Source organism: Lepus europaeus, chromosome 10 (genome assembly GCF_033115175.1).
Source record: "Lepus europaeus isolate LE1 chromosome 10, mLepTim1.pri, whole genome shotgun sequence".
Classification (NCBI taxonomy): Eukaryota; Metazoa; Chordata; class Mammalia; order Lagomorpha; family Leporidae; genus Lepus; species Lepus europaeus.
The window spans coordinates 15,714,006-15,731,950 of NC_084836.1; the positions used below are offsets into that span (position 1 = coordinate 15,714,006).

Sequence of the window (17,945 nt, forward strand, 5' to 3'; positions counted from 1 at the left end):
CTGGGACTAGAACCTGGGGTGCCAGCGCTGCAGGCAGAGCATTAGCCTAGTGAGCCACGGCACTGGCCTAGCTCCACCTATTTTTAGAGCATTAATTAGAAATGTTTTCAAGTAAAACATCTGTTCATTCATTTGCCAAAACATCGATATTGGCATTTCATTGCTCAGAACAGTCATTAGTGTCAGGAGACCATGAAAGCAAATCTAGACTGATAAAGGCTCTCAGTTTTCAGAAGGTAAACAACCATGAATTTCTCTAACTATTTAACTTTTTCCCACCAGAATAATCCAAAGTGAGCATACACTTCTTGGCAGAATATCTCAGCCCTCCACAGGTATCCAATTTTCAAAGTTCCATGTCTTCAAATACATGCCAGTTTTGCAATCTATTCCATAATACACCCATTGGTTTCCATGTAAAAGCAGTTTAAGGTATTTATGAACTAAACTGCTTAACTTACTCTTTAGGGGCTGGCATGGCATGGCCGGTAAAGCCAACACCTGTGACACCAGCATCCTGTATGGGCACCAGTTCGAGTCCTGCTGCTTCACTTCCGATTCAGCTCCCTACCAGTGCACCTGAGAAAGTGGAAGATGGCCCAAGGCCTTGGGTCCCTGCCACTCACGTGGGTGACCTAAAGAAGCTCCTGGCTCCTGCCTTTGGCCTAACCCAGTGCTAGCAGTTGCAGTCATTTGGGGAGTAAACCAGCAATGGAAGGTCTATCTATCTCTACCTGTCTCTCTGCCTCTCCCTCTAACTCTACCTTTCAAATAAATATACAAATCTTTTTTTTTAAAAAAGTTCATTGTTCCATTTATCATAATCATTGTTCTGAGAGGCAGAGACAGACAACATAGAGAGTTCCCATCTTCTGATTCCCTGCCCAAAGGTCCACAACAGCCGAGGCTGAGCCAGGAACTCGATCCTGGTGCCCCAGTTAGGTAGCAGGGACTCAACTACTTGAGCTATCATCACTTGCAGTCTCCCAGGCTATGCATTAGCAGGAAGCTAGAGTGAGAGTAGAGCCTGAACTCAAACCCAGACATTCAGGTATGGGATATGGGCATCCCAACCAGCAGCTTTAACCCACTAGACCATACGACCCCTACTTAATTTAGTTCAACACAATCTACCAGTGCAATGCATTTTCTGGTTTCATGAGCCACATGTATCTTGCAGCTCCTCATACAGTTAGTGAACTATCAATCACCCCAAGGTGTCACAAATCAGAGAAAATGGGACAACAATGACACAAACAATGGATTCATACCTACTGCTTGTCTGGCATCTGCCTGGGCGTTTGACATACATTAACATGAGAGGTTAAGTGGTTTGGTCACATCAGTTCTGAAGGATAGAGTTAGGATTGAATGCCATCTCTGACTCCAGACCTTCACTAGGCCTTAACATTTTTCAAGTTCATGTCTTAACATTCAACCCTCCTGCCATCTGAGGGCTGTAATAAAGAGTCCCGGTCAGGGCGCCGGATTCTGTCCCAGTTGCCCCTCTTCCAGGCCAGCTCTCTGCTGTGGCCCGGGAGTGCAGTGGAGGATGGCCCAAGTGCTTGGGCCCTGCACCCCATGGGAGACCAGGAGAAGCACCTGGCTCCTGGCTTCGGATCAGCGCGGTGCGCCGGTCGCAGCGGCCATTGGAGGGTGAACCAACGGCAAAAAGGAAGACCTTTCTCTCTGTCTCTCTCTCACTGTCCACTCTGCCTGTCAAAAAAAAAAAAAGATTGTGTTGCAGACTAGGATGGAAGCAGGCATAGCCTCGGGAAGAATGTGGTCGTATCTATCAAAATTCCACATGCTCACCCTGGCAGTGTGGCAATTCCATCACGGGGTGTGCATCCTAGTGAAACACTTGCTGAAGCAGACAGCAAGGCACACACAGGTCACTCGTGCAGCGCTGCTTTTAAAAGGAAAGAATCTAAATGTCCGTGGACACTAGAACTCTTGCATTCCAGCACATCCATACGATGGGTTGTTATTAAGCCATTATAAAGAACAAGGTCAATTTTTACGGGTGGCATAGGAAACTCTCCAAAGTGTGAGGTTCCATGAAAAGGGCAAGGTATACAGTCGCATACAGAACGAGGCAGGGAGGTTGAAAACAACATGTAACCAAACCATGTGTTTGTGCATGAAGCAACTGCCATGTTTGATGACGATCAATGATGGTCCCAAGAGGGACACCTAAGAGGCATCGCGATGAGTCACCAGGGGCGACAAGAGTGACAGGCACATTAGGAGTATAGCAAAATAACCACTTTATCAAAGATGCTAGAGGAACAAAAGATACCATGCAGGATAACAAGGGGCAAATCATAAAGGACTTTAGGGGAAGTGGCCTGGAACACAGAATAAGGATTGTCCCCAGCAGGCCCTTTGCTGCAACCATTCCAAAGGCTGGCTGTGTGCCACAGTGATGATCCCCATGGCTTAGAGTCACCCAGCTGGCTGGGGACACCAGCTGTTCTGTAAGTCCCACACTGCCCACTCTCAACTCATTCACCTTTGGACTGTTGATCTTTAAGTTGTGGTCCAAGTGTATCTTGGTCTCAGAAACACCACAAACTGACCCAAAGACAGCAAGCTTGTCATTTTCTGCAGGAAGCTCTTGTGTTACCGGCTCACCTTTAATTGTACATGGGCTTTAAGATCCTTGGTGTTTTCCTCCATTGTTTTATCACAACCACCTACCCACAAATATTTTTAATAACACCCACTCTGCTGCACCGTAAGCATCTCTTCTGGCGCCTTCCGTCATTTGGTCATTCTTAGGTGCTTTGTGTATCTTGCTTCTTTCTTGCCCTGATCTTGAAAGGCCCAGTTCCAGGAGCCCAGAGTGAAATCGGATTACTGCAGGGATGCTGCCCCCTGCAGGCTCTGTCATGCACCATCCTTAAAAAAGAAGTCTGACGCTAGAATACCAGCAAATAATATTAACGTTCTGACTCCGTCATGTGGAGCATCTCATGTCATTCTCTTAATAACCCCATGAGGTTAAGCACAATTATTATCTCGACTTTTCCAGGGAAAATCCTGAATCCCCAAGTATTTGGGTAACTTAGCCAGGCTCACACCACTAACAAGTAGCAGAAATGGGATTGGAACCCAAACCGCCTCTCTCCAGTGTCTGCCCTGCTAACCACTGTAGGAGTATGAGTCTGTCTCCCTGAAGGAAGGCAACCAACATTTTTGGAGCAGCTGTCTCATGACAGGCTTCTCCTATACATTCTCCCATTTAATCCACCAGCCAGCCAAAGCTAAGTACATTTATTTTTAAAAATTGACTTACCCTTGGTCCCACGGCTGGCAGGTCAGCTGTTCCGGATCTGAGCATTCTCTCCACCCTTTGGTGCTCCTGCCAGGGCACAGCCCAGATGTCGCTGTGGAAGACTGACAGCGCCAGCCACTGCCCCTTTGGTCTCGGGATCGCCCCATGTGCCCCAGGGCCACTCTCCCTGAGGCTGTCCCAGCCAATGACTGGGCACAAGGGCAGATCTGGAGCCAGGCCACTTACTCAGGTCCGGGCAGCCTTGGCCTGGAGGCTCCCAGTGGGCCTGTGTTGCAGTTGGTAGCTCTCATCTCCTTCCTGCCTGCCCCTCCTAGGCAGGTGTCAGGCCAGCCTTGTGCTCTGAGGGTCTCCTGTCCACTCCTAATCCTTCCTCCTTCATCCATGCAGGTGCATCAGACTGGAGCTTGGTCCAGAACATCAGCGACTGTAGAGGGAGGAGTCCGGGATTTGCGATCAACGCCGGGACCAACGTCTTGCATCTGCATTTCTGGGCCGCCTTGATGGTGTGGTTCAAGCTTCATCCCTAAAGCTGGCGCCGAAATCCAGTCGCCATTGTAAACAGGCTGAGAGGTGGGGCCTTTAAGAGGGGACCAGGTCACAGGCCTCACCCTCACGTTAACCGTCCAGTTAGCATCATTATTGTGGGAGTGGGTTCGTTGTTGTAGGAGCGCTGTCCCAAGCAAAGGGTCAGTCTGACCACCTTCCTTGCTCTCTTGTTCTCTCACTTTCTCATCATCTGATGCCTTCCAACTGCCAGGTTACGACACAGCACGAAGGCCCTCACCAGATGCAGGTGCGACTCTCTTGGATTTTCTGGCCTCCAGAATTGAGAGTTAAATCAATTGTGAGTTAAATCAACTCTCATTCTTCAGCAATCACCAGGTCTGTGTGGTTCCTTTATAGCAGCACAAAACGGACTAAGAGAGCTGGTTCCCAGGTCTGCAAAGGGGAAGCAGTGCTGGACCCTGCCCATGCCGCCATCCCCATGCTGTGCAGGTTAAGAACGATTTGACGTCAGCCAGACTTGGTTTCCACTCCTGGCAGGATAAACCAGAGCAAGGGCTTTGGCTTCTCTGCAGTCCAAGTTTCTCATCTGTGTAATGGGCACACTGACACACACCTCGTGGTGTTCCTGTAATAATCAAAAGTCATACTAAGAATCTGTTGATACTAAACACATCATGCAGGGCGATTGTGGAAAATATCGATGGGGAAAGTGCTCTGTAAGGAACTTCCATCAGACAGAAGTGAGCTATTGCTATTATAAATGCCACAAGAGAAAATGGAATTGAAAGGTCTAGAGTTCAAAGGTCAGATACTTAGCAGAAGGAGGGAAGAGTAGTCAGGACTTTCCTTAGACTCCTACTCCTTAGGGCAAGCTATGCGCCTGGGAGAAGTGCAAGTGTGAAGCAAACCAGCAAATAAACCAGTAAGGAAATGAATGACAAGGCTCACTACTTTCCAGTGTCTCAGTTAAATTCCACAACCTTAGGGTGGTCTCAATGCTCCCCACTGAAGGTAGGGGTGAAGACAGGCCAGGTGTGGGGACTCACAAGGGGCCTTCTTGCAAGGTGCCTGGAGGCCCCTGCCCTCTGGGCCTTGATGGCTGAGAATGAATGAATCTGATAAAAGCACCCAGATTTGTGTTAAATGTGGGGGAGGGTGAGAGAATGCCTAGAGAAGGGAGGGACCTTGGGCCTCTGGGAGCTTAACCAAGAGTTCACACTGAGAAACTGGACCACAAAATAGAAGACTTCTCTACCTCTGCCTCTCTGTAGCTCTGCCTTTCACATACATCTTTTGAAAGAAGAGTAACATTCTCAGGACATGGTGTTCCTGTTTGGAAGAGCACTCTGGTGCCAAGCCCACAGGCAGCACTCTTCACACCTGCCTGCCCAGCCTCCACATGCGCACAGGCCAGGAAACACATCACCTGCTCTTTGGTGAACCAGGCCGGCTCCTTCCTTCAACTCGGGCTCCTTGGAGCAAGTTTTGCATCAGGAGGAATTCATAAATGGGATAAATAAACTGATAAAGAACTGAATGGGAAGCATCACTCCTTCCAGTGGTTCCAGTAAGTTCTATTGCCTTATGGTAGACACCATGCTCCCCAGGGACAGGCATATACACAGGATGCAGCTGAAAGCCCCTCATGTGTGGCCATGGTCAAGTACTTAAAGTAGAACCAGTACTGTCTACCTCCCAAAGCTAATGAGAGGCTTAAATGTGGTAGCCACGTGAGGTCTTGTGGAAATTCTACTGAAATTCACCAAAAATCTGGAGGATGTGGATTGCTTGTGAAAGTCGATCACGAGGGCTGTGTTTAGCTCCTGGAGGCCACCAGAGGTAAAACTAAGACTGCAAACTCGGACACAAACCACAAGAGTTTACAGCTTCAAAATTGCAAAACCTTGGTTAACAGCTTCCTGTTTTCACAGATTGTGGCGGTTAGTGGGACAAGGATGGGGCGGGGGTGCCACTCAACTGCGATCCGAGAGTCAGGGGGGTTCAGGCTGCTTGGGCCACCTCCTTCTGGAAAGCCACAGCCTCCAGTGGCCCCTTCATTTCCCTGCATCCTGACCTCCAACAGTGAACCCCAAGGGTCCTAAACAGCAGGCACCCAAAAACCTGGGAGGATGAACCACCTGGAGCTCAGCCCAAGCAGCTGGCAAATGGTGTCTTCCACAGGCTCCCTTACCGGCCCAGGCAAAGGCCAGCACACGCAACGGGCCACTCAGTCTAGAAGGCAAGACCTTGGCAATGACCATCAGAGAACTGCAGAGTGCCGGGAACAATGGCATCACTTCTTTGCGGCCCTGCTCCCTTCACCCACCCATGCTAATCGGGTGCAAATGTGGCCCTAAAGGTCCACGTGCTGGGTGCTTGGTTCTCAGGGTGCTACAAGTTGAGAGACCCTTTCAGACACGGGTCCTAGTGGGTGGTTGGGTCACTGGGCACCCTACCTTTTGAAGAGACTAATGTAACTCCTAAAGGACCCCAGTTAGTTCCATGTAAGTGGGCTGTCATCAAATGAAGCCAGCCCATGTTCCCGGTCCCTTGTGCATCCATGTCACATCCCTTTCCACTTCTCTGCCATGTTATAATCCAATCAATAGGGTCCTCCCCGGAGCAGGTGGCATCAAACTCCTGAACCTCCAAACTGTGAGCTGAATAAACCTGTTTGCTATATAAGCACCCAGCCTCAGACATTCTGTTATAGCAACAAAAATCCTATTAATAGGGGCTAGAGCTGTGGAGCAGAGGGTAAAACCATCCCCTGCAAAGCCAGCATCCCATGTGAGTGCTAGTTCAAGACCCGGCTGCACCACTTCCAATCTAGCTCCCTGCCAATGCACCTGGGAAAGCAGAGGAGGATGGCCCAAGTCCTTGGGCCCCTGCACCCACATGGGAGACTCAGATGAATCTCTTGGCTCCTGGCTTCGGTCTGGCCCAGCCCTGCCATCGAGGTCATCTGGGTACTGAACCAGCAGATGGAAGATTTCTAATTTTGAGTTTCAAGTAAGTAAGATACATCTTTTTATCAGACGGATGTACCTGCCTAGGCGATCTGTGGCAGTAAAGGTGGTGCTGAGCCCACACTCAGCCAGGCAGACACTGAGTCCTGCTCGCTCTCAAGCATATTTTAACATGAAAATGCCTTCCAAGGCTTTGAAAGGACTGTGTTCTGACAGCCACTTCATCAGGGGAAGATATGAGGCCCAGAGAAATCCAGGGGTGCATTATCGGCCATGACCCAAAGGGAACAGACCCCAAGCACTCAATTCCTAGTCAGTGCTTAGAACTCCCTTGTGTCTGACTTTCCATGTATCTAAGAGATGAGGGTAAAACTTTTTGTGTCAACTTCACCAGGCTACAGTATCCAGTGGTTTGGTCAAACACTAAGTATAGATTTTCTGTGGAGGTATTTTGTAGATGAGATTAACATCTCCAATCAGCTGACTCTAAGTAAAGATTAGCCTCCATAATGTGAGTCTTCATCCAATCAGGTGAAGACTCAATGGCCGGCACCACGGCTCACTAGGCTAATCCTCCACCTGCGGCGCCAGCACACCGGGTTCTAGTCCCGGTCGGGGCACCGGATTCCGTCCCGGTTGCCCCTCTTGCAGGCCAGCTCTCTGCTGTGGCCTGGGAGTGCAGTGGAGGATGGCCCAAGTGCTTGGGCCCTGCACCCCATGGGAGACCAGGAGGAAGCACTTGGCTCCTGGCTTCGGATCAGCGTGGTGCTCCGGCCGCAGTGGCCATTGGGGGGGTGAACCAACGGAAAAAAGGAAGACCTTTCTGTCTCTCTCACTGTCCACTCTGCCAGTCAAAAGAAAAAAAAGACTCAAGATCAGCAATGAGGTTCCCAATGCTGAGATTCTAACAGAACCCCTGCCACGTCCAGCACACCTGCCTACCCTGAGTATTTCAGATCCAGGACTGCAGCATCAGCAGCCAGTACTGTGGTGCATGGAGTTAGGTCACTGCCTGTGACCCATGTCAGAGCGCCAAAACCCAGCAAGGCAGTAGAAGACGGCCCCAGTATACTTGGGCCCCTGCCACCCATGAGGGAGACCCAGATGGAGTTCCAGACTTGGCTTCAGCTTGGCCCAGCCCCAGCCTTTGCAGCCATTTGGTAAGTGCCCCAGTGAATGGAAGATCTTTCTCTGTGTCTCCCTTTCTCTTTCACTCTGCCTTTCAAATAAATAAGCCTTGAAAGAAAAACAAAAAGCTGCAATATCATTAATTACCTGGGTTTCCAGGCTATTGGCATGGCCCTACAAATGTTGGACTCACCTTCCTCGAAATCACATGAACCACTTGCTAAAAATAGAGCTCTCAATGCAGCTAAATGTGCATCCTGTGGTTCTGTTTCTTGTAAGAACCCTTAGTGATGCACGCGGTAATTAACACTGTGGGCATGTGGTGAGCAGACAGCAGGCCCCATTTCACAGGAGACTGGCACTTGGAAGCCATTTGCTCCCAAGCTCACATCTCATGGATGGTAGAACAGAAACCTACACCCCAGTCTTCCTCCTCCAAAATGTCTTGCTCTTTGTCCCAGTGGGTCCTCGCAGGGCATCTCGCAGGCCGCACGTTCACAGCAGAGCGTGCAGTCACAGCTCTCCATCTGTGGCATCTAACACTGATCCTCCCTCGGCCTTGGTTTCACTTTTCACGACTTCATCTGCCCATGTTCAACCACAGTCCAAAAATATTAGTGTGTCTTCAGAGACCACATTCACATAATTTGCATTACAGCATATTGTTTTCATTGTTCTATTTTACTATGAATAATTGTTGTTAATTTCTTAGTGTGCCTAATTCATAAATTAAACTTCATACGTGACATATAGGGAAAAGAACAGTATACATAGGATTCGGTACTATCCATGGTTTTAGGCATCTACTGAGGTCTTGGAATGCAGCCCTCGCAGACCCGAGAATACTGTACGTGGCCATGCTCTCCAGGTTAACAGCATGTTAATTCTCCAACATGCCAGCTCAGAAATACTAAGTCAGTTTTGATGCTCATCCCTTGCTCACACCCCACATCTAATCTTAAGTCTTTGGGGCGCCAGCCTCAATAAATGTCTCACATATCCGTCCTCTTTTTGTTCCCTCCCCATGGAGGTCACATATGCCCATGCCCTGGGCCCTTCTTATCTGTAGGTTGGGCACAGAACAGATTTTGAAAACAATTGAGCTCTCGTGGGATGTAAGAAACCAGTGAAGGAAATGCCATGTGCTCATTGTTGCAACCAAGACCTTTCAGATCCCTCAGACATTTTTAAATGCCCAGGGCCTTGACTCCAACAATTCCCATTGTTCCTGCCAAGCGATCAGACAGTGCCATGTTTAAAAGGCTGGGCGGGCTTGCTGAGAGCATTTCTAAATGGGGACTGTATCTCACTTCCTAAGAGGCCATTCGGAGAATCTGTAGGACCTGGGGTAACACAGAAATTAGTCAATGGGGCATAGCAAAATAGCACACAAGAAAAAATTATCCCCACCCCATGCAACTTTCAAATTTCCTGCTGGAAATTCACATGGATGAAAACCCTGTTCATAATTCTCTGGTTATAACAGAGTTTCACAAAGAAATACATGGCACCCTTTGTACCTTGTTAATATTCACTCAAATCTCTAGGAATGTAACGAGAGAGGTGCAGATAGCACGGTGTCTAATTTAGAACTTTACCACGAGTTGTTCATCGCTTTGGGAAAAATTCACCGACAGTGACGCACTCAAGGGCCAGCAGTTGCCGCAGCATGGCTGTGTCGATCTGTCCGCCTTTGTGACTTACAAGAGGTGACTGTGCCATCTCCACGTCCAGCGCCGGCATTCCGAAATATCCGGTACAACTCATCACCCATGACTGTCCTATTTTTCTCCATTATAAAACAGTTTTGCCAGTCAGAGCATAATAGAAAAGTGTACGGTAGTTCCACAAGAATGAAAAACAGAATTAACCCTATGACCCATAAATTACACTTCTGTCTATATACACCCCCAAAAATTCAAAGCATGGATTCGAACAGATACGTGTACGTTTATGTTCATAACAGACTCATTCACAATAGTCAAAAGGTGGAGGTACCTCAAGTGGTCATCAGCGAATGAATGACGGACCAGCAAGTGCTAAAAAGGAGGGCAATCCCAACACATGCCACCATACGCGTGTGTTTTGAAGACTGAATGTGAAACGAGCCATAGACATAAGACAGTTACCGTCTGACTGCACTCGCAGGAGATACCCAGGGAAGTTAGATGCATACAGAAAGCAGAATGGCAAGTGTGGTGGAAGTGCGAACAAGGCGGTAAATGCGTAGTACGCGCCAAGTTTCAGTTTGGGCAGATGAAGAAAGTTCTAGAGGTGACCAGTGGTGACTGCTGCTAACAGTGTGACGGTGCACACTCACAACTGGTCACAATGGTGAAGTTTTTGTCATGCACATTTTACCATTTTTAAGTTATGCATCTCATTGGTATATATATATATACTGGTAGGAGAGTCAAGAAGGCATTTCAAAATATTTGTTTTCCAAAGGAAACGCTACATGCAGAGCAAGATCTTTTAGGGTTTTATGCTCCTAGTGTTTTACAGCATATTTTATTTTGTCTGGAGACTTTCTGGCACCTTGAAATATGCAAAGACACCTCACTCAGCTTGGGGATGACTGGGGAACAGAATAGAAGATCCCAGGGGACCGAGAAAAAAATTATATATCTTTTAAATCTATAAGCTTAAGAGAGTCAGGGCTGAGGGAAGCACTGCCTAAGAGCTAGGAAGCCTGGACGACAAACATTTTCTATTTACGGAGCTTCTCACACTTGATGAAGCCAAAGCTCTGTAAGTGTCAAGTCCATTAGCAGCAGGCAGCCAAGAGCAAAAGGGGTACACACTTGGAATCAGCTCAGACTTGGCCACATCAGACCTGTGTGTGGGAGATTTAGGACAAATGTCTTAGCTTCTTGAAGACCCATTTGCCTGGATCTGCAGCACAGAAATAATGCTTCCCCACTTTTTTTTAGCAATGCCTCCTTTTTCATTAGATATCTATTATGGACCAGGCATTTGTAAGACATTCACTCCCTTAACAATCATGAGATATTTACAATTGCCCTGTGAGACAGACAGCAACTACATCATACAAATCAGGAAGTCCAAGTATATGCTCTCAGTCCCCCAGACACTTCCCCCAGCTCCACCTTGTGGGGGACAGCTGTGGCTTCCTGCGTCTCTGCTCCTTGGCATTCCTGGCCACTTGAGTATCCTCTGCCTGCATCAGGCAGTCACAGATTTAAAAATGAAGCTCCCAGAAGCACCCCCAGCCAACGGGGGACGGAAGTCGGTGGACAGATCCCTCAGAACCATCACCCTGCAGTGGGATACTCCAAGGATGTGTCCTCCGTGGTCTCTCAGAGGCCCCCGTGGAATTGAGACCAAGTTGTCCGCTCATTACTGCACCCAGTCTTGACTTTTCTAACTTCCACGATGTATCGCCCACCCCTTCTCTCTGCATCCCGGGATTAGCTCCCATGTAAACTACTTGAGCTCCAATACTTGTCTTAGGATCCGCTTTGGGGAGAACCTCAAGTAAGAGGGCAGCAGAGGCTCGGAGAGGTCAAGTTACAGTCAAAAACGTGATCAGGCCACAACTGGCGACCTACTTCTGACTCCAGCATGCCTGCTCCTGTCCCCTGGCTCCTCTGCCTCACATCCTATCATGCCATCAGGGAATTAAGGGAGAACATACAGAAGCAGAGACTCCGATTGCAAAGCAGATGGCTATGATGCTCTCCTGGCTCCTCGTTGCAGCCCTAGGCATTAAAGAAGCCCATTTGCTTGATGCCCATTTGATAGGAAACTAAGGCTCAGAGCCTTGCACAAAGTGATCACCGACGGGTGACAAGTAACAAAGATGATTCTCCTCTCTTGTAGATCCCTTCTCCATCTTTCCCTGTCTTTTCTCTGTGCACATGAGGCTGAAACCACTGGATTTCACCACCCAGGGCCCCTTGCCCTCTGGCCTACGGTTGGAGTGAACTGGAAGGAGGCAGAGACAAGAGGGGAAATTTAGGTCCCCACTCCATCTTTGATGGGCTGTACTTTTAGGAACAGCTGCACTTCTCTACCTGAGCCACAGCTCCTATCCAACCATGTTCATTGTTTCTTTTTAAGGAACTTGCATTCATATAGGGTTTTTAGAAATCTTGAGTCCTGGGAAAGAGTGAAGGAAATTATCTCAGTTCCCCGAGATTCCAGAACCTTTCCCAGTGCCAGCCAGCCCTGAACCCTGACTCACTGCTCCAGCCCTCGCCAGAGATGGGTAGGAACTCGCCGGACCTTGCCTCTGGCAGGTGCATATGGTTTCTCACTGTTGCTGGTCCCTATGCGTTTCTGAGCCCCTGCCCACATCTGGGTGAATTAAGCCTCGAGTTTGACTGTCTTCATGCAAACCATTTGAGCTGCCATTCCCTGATGGACCAGGAGGCCCTAGCAATCCATTAGATACAGGGAGAGAAAATAAACACGAATGGAGCAGCTCCTATTTTTCAGGCCCTATCCTAAGAGTTTCCTGTTCAGGATCCTCCCAATACCACTGCGGGGTGCGTACTGCTAGGATTCTCATGTCGAAGATAAACAACCTGTGGCTGAAACATGGGATATGGACCCAAATCTCTGTCACTTCGAATTGGTGGTCCATGCTCCCCCACCTGCCCCCACCTCGCCCCACCCCCGGCCACCAGAAAGACCAGATTGTTCTCAATTCAGACTTGCTTTTAGTGTAAATAACTGTTGGGCTCAGAGCCTTCCAACCCTGCCCTGGGCACGGCAGGAAACCAGAGAATGTTCTGCCCATGGCCAGGGTGTAGCATCTTTGCGGCAAATGAGCTTTCCGTGAATGGAAACAGCCTTTCCCTTCGGTGAGGGGAGGCGGGATTTCATGGGAATGTGTGATGACTGGCAGGGAGCCAAGAATAAGAGCAGGAAATGGGAGCCCAAGTGAGATAACTGCCACGGACATTGAGGGGTGGGGGCAGGATAAACAGAGGGGTTTCAATTTTGCAAAGCAGGAGAGCCCGTTGGATTAGGGACAGCCCTTGGGGAGAGCCGGGATATTAGGAAAAGGGGGAGACAGCCTTGGCAGGCAGCAGAGACCAAGGGCTGGTGGACCAATTAAAGGGTGGAGCCAATGGGTAGGAAACCACAGAAAAATGCAAAACCCAAAAGCAGGCATCTGAAAAGTGCAAAAAAAAAAAAAAAAAAAATGTAAGGCAAAACACAGCAGACCCGAGTCTGTACTTAGTAGCTGAAAATATTCGAAACAACATTTTGGAATGAGAAACACATGGAGTAAGAGGCAGCTGCCATTCCATTTAGCAGCTTGAGAAACAGGACTTGTCCCCGTGGGCACTGGGAGAGGGAGTAGAAGGCGCTCAGGTCTCTAAAGGAAGATGCGGACCTCAAGGGACAGGACCAGTGTCCCCAGGATCTGACAGTTATGCATTAAAGCAGAAATAGATGGGCACAAGATCCTTGAAACAGTACAAATCTTACTCCCATCTCCAACCTACCCACTACAGAGTAATAATTTCCAGACATTTCACACTCACATTCCATGCATTTTACATAACTCGTGTCTAATTCTCCTAAGAACCCTGCAAGTAGTCCTGTGATTCCCATCCTACAGACTTGGAAACTGAGTCGGAGGAACTTGCCCAAGGTCACACAGGCAGCTGGTGAGAGGACAAGTGAGGACGTGAATCCAGACCACTGTTTCCAGGTGCTTGCCACTGTCCCGGGGCCAGTCCCCAAACTGGGGATGTCAATCCTGGAATCCAATACCTTCTCATTTTCAGAAGAGAAAAGCGTAGGCCGGCACCGCGGCTCAATAGGCTAATCCTCCACCTTGTGGCACCGGCACACCGGGTTCTAGTCCCGGTCGGGGCGCCGGATTCTGTCCCGGTTGCTCCTCTTCCAGGCCAGCTCTCTGCTGTGGCCCGGGAGTGCAGTGGAGGATGGCCCAAGTACTTGGGTCCTGCACCCCATGGGAGACCAGGAGAAGCACCTGGCTCCTGCCATTGGAACAGCGCGGTGCGCCGGCCGTGGCGGCCATTGGAGGGTGAACCAACGGCAAAGGAAGACCTTTCTCTCTGTCTCTCTCTCTCACTGTCCACTCTGTCAAAAAAAAAAAAAAAAAAAAAAAGCGTAGGCATAGAGAAGGCAAAGACATTGCTTACAGAAGTTGTGGTCCTAGAATTTGCAGTTTCACAGGGGCTGGAAAGAGAGATCTTTAAGAATACTGGAGCCAACTCCTCTACTTCTGTGCCAGCTTGATCCTCCCAAGCTCTCAAGGCCACAGCAGCAGAGTAGCATATTTTTCAAGCACAGTAGCCTGTACTCCTACCATTTATGTATTCATTTGTTCATTCAACAAACATTTATCAAGCCCCTACTTGGTGCCAAGAACTATGTACTATGAAAATATTTTTCCAATAAGCAAGTGAAAGGTGCTTGCCTTGCGTTTTCTCTTGGTTTTCTTTTTTTTTTTTCATTTTAGCACATTTCCACCTAACGCGCGGCATCGGGCCCTGAAATGTTGCTCACAGACTGGCCAGCGAACCATCAGCGCACTGCTCTCTTTGGAACATTTATGATCAAATAACCAAGTTCTCCGCTTTTCCGGCAGTGACTGTTTTCTGTTCAGTAACACTGGCAGCGCTGAAAGCACGTATTTTCTTCAGTAAATATGAACAGTAAAAGCTCTTACAGTCCTTTTTCTGAGCTGAAGAGGGTCATTGAAAGAGTGCTTTGTGAAAAGGCTCTAAAAAAAACAAAACAAACAAAAACACGGATTTGGCTGGAGTTTCATTAGCAATTTAGAAACCTGGGGCGAGGGAATAAAGTTAGTTTTCCAAATACCAAAGCATACTGACCATTCTAGGTCAGCCCGGGTGTCAGCTTCATGTGGCCCGCTCCTCAATAAGCTTGTGCTGTGTCATGGACGATTCCTGAAACGTCGAGCGTGAAAATAGCAAACGCTGGTTATTTCCCATGATGTCTGCTCGATGGTTCTGGGCTCCTTTGCACAGCCTGTCTGTCCAGGATACCATGGTCATACACCCAGGTCCCCTTCCTGGGTGACGCAGGGCTGCTCTTCTCCTCTAGGGGCCTGGCTAGGCTTCTTCACCTGCCCTGGGAGGATTCTCAACAGCAAGAGAGGCCAAGCCCCAACACACAAGCACTTTTCAAGTCTTCCCCGTATCACGTTTGCTTTACTGTCCTCTCGGCCAAACCAAGTCACAAGACCAAGCCAGATTCAAGGAGTGGAAAAACAGATTCTACCTCTTCATGGGTGGATCTATAAAGTGTTGTGCCCATTTTTTCCTTTCTTTATCTACAGGAACTGTCCGCTGTCTCCAGAAATTGTTCTTTCCTGAAGAGAGCCACCTCCCTCCAGGACGTCTCCCTTCCCAGGGGCAGCCTGCAATGGTAACAGGTTGTCCTAGCTTGTTTGGGCTGCTCTAATAAAGTACCATAGACTGAGTGGATTGTCAAGAGAACCGGAAGTCTCACAGTTCTGGAGGCTGGAAGTCCAAGATCAGGGTGCTGGCATGCTTGGGTTCTGGTGAGGGCCTTCTTCCAGGTTGCAGATGGTTGTCTCCTCCTTGTCTCCTCACATGAGAGCTTCCTGAGATCCCTTAGAAGCATGAATCCACAGCTGGGGTTGTGACACTGGCATCCCACATTAGAGCACTGGTTCAATTTCTGGCTGCTCTGCTTCTGATCTAGCTCCCTGATATTGTGCCTTGGAAGGCAGCAGAAGATGGCTTGAGCCCCTGCCACCCACATGGGAGACCTGGATGTAATTCCTGGCTCTTGGCTTCAGCCTGGCCCAGCCCAGGCCAATCCAAGCCAATGGATAGAAGATGGATCCATCTCTCTCTCTCCCCCTCTCGCTTTTTCTCTGTTACTCTGCGTTAAGTAAATATTTAAAAATTAAAAATAAAGGCCTAGCCCTCTGCCCAATCTTGGGACAAGTCTGAAGGGTCATCCCAACTGTAGAGTTTCCCTGAGGTCAACCAAGCCCTCCATGGACACTGAACTGCAGTCTAGCTCATCTCTCTCTCCTGTTGGATCTCACTTCCTTTTCTACCACACCTGTCAGTTCTAGACACACCCCCTGCCAGACCTCGATTTCCTAATCTCCACCCTGTGTCTCTTCCCTGGGAACCCAATCTAACAAGTGACACCAGAGGAGTCTGGGAAAGAGATGTTAAGATGGAACCCAGCGCTGCCATTCAAAGACCAATGAGAACCCACTCTCTACCATTGGCTCATGGAGTTGATAGGGTCCCTGACACAAGATGGTGATGAAACTGATCCAACTTCCACCAGAGATGGAATGGACTCAGACACACTGCTAGAAAGAAAGGCGCTAGAAGGGACAACCTACTAGATGTTTGACGCTATTTCGGACGTGGTCATTCTAAGGACAGTGGGCTTTATTAGCTGTTGCTGGAGAGCAGTGTACACCCTGGAAAAAAGATGACAAAGATGGAGGGTGACCAGTAGCCAACAAAAATTGAGCACAAAAGTACAAGGGCCTCAATGGCACCATCCAAAGAGGCTCTCATCTCCAGCAACAAAGGATATCAAATTCTCAGCCTTAGGCAACTTTGTGATGGGAAGGTCAGGACACTGGGTAGCAAAGCTTGGGACCTGGAGACACAGGATGATGACCGAATTAATACGCTTGAAAAGGTCTGAATGCTCAGATTTCTCTGAATGTCGGTCCTTAACTCTTGGTAAGCTTGATCACTGTCTGCTTCCTTGAAGGTGAGGTGGGGACATCCCCCACAGAACAGAATGTGTGCACCCTCGCCATGTGCCTGCACCTCCCTCTGGCCTCTCAACCAGGTATCAGTCCCAACCACCAGCACAACCCAGCTTGGAGGTGCTGAACTCACTCAACCAGGAACAGCCTACACCTTGGAGGAACTGCAGGAGCTCACCAAGACCTCACCTCCTGGCAGGAGCCAGGAAAATACACATGGGGCTGCCTTGTCAGTAGGCTTATCGAAGTGGGAAAGGAGTTAGAAAAAAAACTTGGAGGGAGCAGGAAGTCCGGCTTCCCAGTCCGGGTCTTTGGAGCGCAAGTGACAAACAAGCAAGATAAAAATGGGTGATGTTGAGAAAGGCAAGAAGATTTTTGTTCAGAAATGTGCCCAGTGCCACACTGTGGAAAAGGGAGGCAAGCACAAGACTGGACCAAATCTCCATGGTCTGTTGGGTGGAAGACAGGTCAGGACGCTGGATTCTCCTACATGGACGCCAACAGGAACAAAGGCATCACCTGGGGAGGGGACACTCTGATGGAAGATTTGGAGGAGCCCAAGAAATACATCCCTGGAACCAAAACGATCTTCGCTAGCATTAAGATGAAGAATCAAAGGGCAGACTTGATAGCTTATCTCAAAAAAGTTACTAACGAGGAATAGTTGGCCACTGCCTTATGTATTAGACAAGAGCAATGCTCCGTGACTTTTTTATGTGCACCGTAATTTAATTCTCAGAACTCAGATCATGAATGGCTGGCAGAATAGTTTTGTTCCACAGTCTAAGATCGCCTTGTTTGGTTAAATAAATAGTACTGGGTTAATTGAAATATTGGTAGTAATTCCAGTTCAGTAAATGCCCTCACTGTTTTCCCCTTCTAAGGATATGATTGGACGGAACTAACAATGTTCAACTGTTCACAAAAATTGTGAATGTCTCCCAAAACTTGTTGGGAGACTGGATTTATATTTAAATACTGGGGAAATCGTTTCACTGTCTCAGACCCAAGCAAGAGTCACTTTTTATTTATTTATTTATTTGACAGGTAGAGTTAGAGAGAGAGAGACAGAGAAAAGTCTTCCTTCTGCTGGTTCACCCCCCAAATGGCCACTACGGCCGGAGCTACGCCGATCCAAAGCCAGGAGCCAGGTGCTTCCTCCTGGTCTCCCATGCAGGTGCAGCGCCCAAGCACTTGGGCCATCCTCCACTGACCTCCCAGGCCACAGCAGAGAGCTGGAAGAGGAGCCAACTGGGACTAGAACTCGGTGCCCATATGGGATGCCGGCACCACAGGC

The 17,945-nt window shown here is 48.7% G+C and overlaps 1 pseudogene; it reads left to right on the plus strand.

The window, feature by feature from the left end:
* Nucleotides 1-16,992: 16,992 nt before the first annotated feature.
* LOC133767984 (cytochrome c, somatic-like) lies at nucleotides 16,993-17,312 on the plus strand (annotated as a pseudogene).
* Nucleotides 17,313-17,945: the final 633 nt, after the last annotated feature.